Source organism: Prionailurus viverrinus, chromosome C1 (genome assembly GCF_022837055.1).
Source record: "Prionailurus viverrinus isolate Anna chromosome C1, UM_Priviv_1.0, whole genome shotgun sequence".
NCBI classification, from domain to species: domain Eukaryota; kingdom Metazoa; phylum Chordata; class Mammalia; order Carnivora; family Felidae; genus Prionailurus; species Prionailurus viverrinus.
In genome coordinates this window covers 69,667,037-69,670,051 of record NC_062568.1, presented here as the reverse complement: position 1 = coordinate 69,670,051, position 3,015 = coordinate 69,667,037, and the positions used below count along the sequence as shown (strand labels likewise).

The 3,015-nt window shown below is 37.4% G+C and overlaps 1 non-coding gene across 1 annotated transcript; it reads right to left on the bottom strand.

Annotated features, from left to right (window-relative positions):
* Positions 1 to 2,684: 2,684 nt before the first annotated feature.
* LOC125174155 (U6 spliceosomal RNA) lies at positions 2,685 to 2,790 on the bottom strand. The gene has a single exon (XR_007155286.1). It is a non-coding gene; the product is annotated as a U6 spliceosomal RNA (small nuclear RNA).
* Positions 2,791 to 3,015: the final 225 nt, after the last annotated feature.

Below are 3,015 nucleotides of genomic sequence, written 5' to 3'. Positions count from 1 at the left end.
GTTTTTCCCCATTGAAGATATTAGCATTAGGTCTTTTTATATGGCTTTTGTGATCTCGAGGTATGATCTTTCTATTCCTACTTTCTTGAGGGTTCTTATCAAGAAAGGATGTTTTATTTTGTCAAAGGCTTTCTCTGCATCTACTGAAAGGATCATATGGTTCTTGTCCTTCTATTGATATGATGAATCACATTGTTCTTTTTTTTTTTTTTCCCCTCCACATTGTTCTGCGGATATTGAACCAGTCCTGCATCCCAGGTATAAATCCCACTTGGTCGTGGTAGATAACGTTTTTAATGTATTGTTGGATCTTGTTGGCTAATATCTTGAGGATTTTTGCATCCATGTTCATCAGGAAAATTGGTCTATAGTTCTCCTTTTTAGTGGGGTCTCTGTCTGGTTTTGGAACAAGGTAATGTTGGCTTCATAGAAAGTTTGGAAGTTTTCCTTCCACTTCTATTTTGTGGAACAGCTTCAAGAGAATAGGGGTTAACTCTTAAATGTTTGGTAGAATTCCCTTGGAAAGCCATCTGGCCCTGGACTCTTGTTTTTTGGGAGATTTTTGATTACTAATTCGATTCCTTTACTGGCTTATAGATCTGTTCAAACTTTCTATTCCTTCCTGTTCAGTTTTGGTAGTTTATATGTTTCTAGGAATTTGTCCGTTTCTTCCAGATTGCCCATTTTATTGGTGTATAATTGCTCATAATCTCTTACTGTTTGTATTTCTGCTGTGTTGGTTGTGATCTCTCCATTTATTTGGGTCCTTTTTTTTTTATCAAACTGGCTAGTGGCTTATCAATTTTAATTCTTTCAAAGAACCAGCTTCTGGTTTTATTGATCTGGTTTTGTTTTGATAGCATTAACTTCTGCTGTAATCTTACTTTCGGTCTTCAGATTTGGGGTTTTATTTGCTGTCCTTTTTCCAGCTCCTTAAGGTATAAGGTTAGGTTGTCTATCTGAAATCTTTCTTCCTTCTTTAGGAAGGCCTGGATTGCTATATGCTTGCCTCTTATGACGGCCTTTGCTGCCTCTCAGGTTTTGGGTTGTGGTGCTATTTTCATTGGCTTCCATGTACTTTTTAACTTCCTCTTCAACTTCTTGGTTAGCCCATTCATTCTTTAGTAGGATGTTCTTCAGTCTCCAAGTATTTCTTACCTTTCCAAATTTTTTCTTGTGGTTGATTCCGAGTTTCCTAGTGTTGTGGTCTGAAAATATGCACAGTATGATCTCGATCTTTTTGTACTTGTTGAGGGCTGATTTGTGTCCCAGTATGTGGTCTATTGTGGAGTACATCCCATGTGCACTGGAGAAAAATGTATATTCCACTGTTTTAGGGCAATATGTTCTGAATATATGTTGTTCATCTGGTCCAGTGTGTCCTTCACAGCCATTGTTTCCTTGTTGAATTTTTGAATGGATGATCTGCCCATTGTTGTAAGTGGGGTATTGAAGTCCCCTACTACTAGAGTATTCCTGTCAATGAGATTATTTGTGATTAATTGGGTGTTCTCACATTTGGAACATGAATGTTTACAATTGTTAGGTCTTCTTGGTGGATAGACCCCTTAATTATGATATAATGCCCTTCTTCATCTCGTTACAATCTTTAAAATTCTATATTGTCTAAGTATGATGACTCCAGCCTTCTTTTGTTGACCATTAGCATGTTAGATGGTTCTCCATCCCCTCACTTGCAATCTGAAGAGTCTTATAATCTAAAGTGGGTCTCATGTAAAACAGCATATAGATGGATCTTATTTTGTCATTCATTCTGTTACCCTATGTCATTTGATTGGAGCATTTAGTCCATTGATGTTTAGAAGAGTACTGAAAAATAAGAATTTATTGCTATTATGTTACTTGTAGAGTTGGAGTTCCTGGTGGTGGTCTCTGGTCCTTTCTAGTCTTTGTTGCTTTTGGTATGTATTATTTGTTTGTCTATCTCTTTCTCCTCTTGGAGAGTCCCCCTTAAAATTTCTTGCAGGGCTGGTTTAGTAGTCACAAACTCCTTTAATTTTTGTTCGGGGAAACTTTTAATCTCTCCTATTTTGAATGACAGCCTTGCTGGATAAAGAATTCTTGGCTGCACACTTTTCTGATTCAGCACACTGAATATATCCTGCCACTCCTTTCTGGCCTGCCAAGTTTCTGTGGATAGGTCTGCTGCAAACCTGATCTGTCTTCCCTTCTATGTTAGGGACTCTTTTTCCCTTGCTGCTTTCATGATTCTCTCCTTGCCTGAGTATTTTGTGAATTTAACTATGATATGACTTGTCAGTGGTCGGTTTTTGTTGAATCTCATAGGAGCCGTCTGATTCCTGGATTTTGATGTCTGTGTCTTCCCCCAGGTTAGGAAACTTTTCCTCTATGATTTGCTCACATAACCCATCTACCACTTCTTCTCCATCTTCTGGGACTCCTATGATTCTGATGTTCATTTTTAATGAGTCACTGATTTGTCTAATTCTTGTGCTCCTTTGCCTTAGTCTCCCTCTTTTTCTGCTTCATTATTCTCCAGAAGCTTCTCTCTATATTGCTGATTCTCTGTTCTGCCTCATCCATCCTTGCCACTGTGGCATTCATTGGAGATTGCAGCTCAGTTACATTATTTCATTCTGACTAGCTTTTACTTTTTACCTCCATAGAAAGGGATTCTATTTTTAACTACAGCTAATATTCTTAAAAATATGGAATGCTTCATGAATTTGTGTGTCATTCTTGTGCAGGGGAGATGCTAATCTTCCTGTATCATTCCAATTTTAGTATATGTGCTGCTGAAGTGAGCACAATCTGTGTCTTTAAGGCTAAAGTGAATTTCTTACAGGCAGCATATTAGGGGATTTGTGTTGTTCTTTTGATTCATTTAGCCATACTAGGTCTCTTATTTGGAGAACTTAGTTCATTTACACTTAAAGTAGTTATTGGTAAGGACTTACTATTGCCATTTTGTTGCTGTCTGTAGATCCATTTTTTCCTTATTTCTTATCATGTAGTCTTTGTTATCATTTGGTA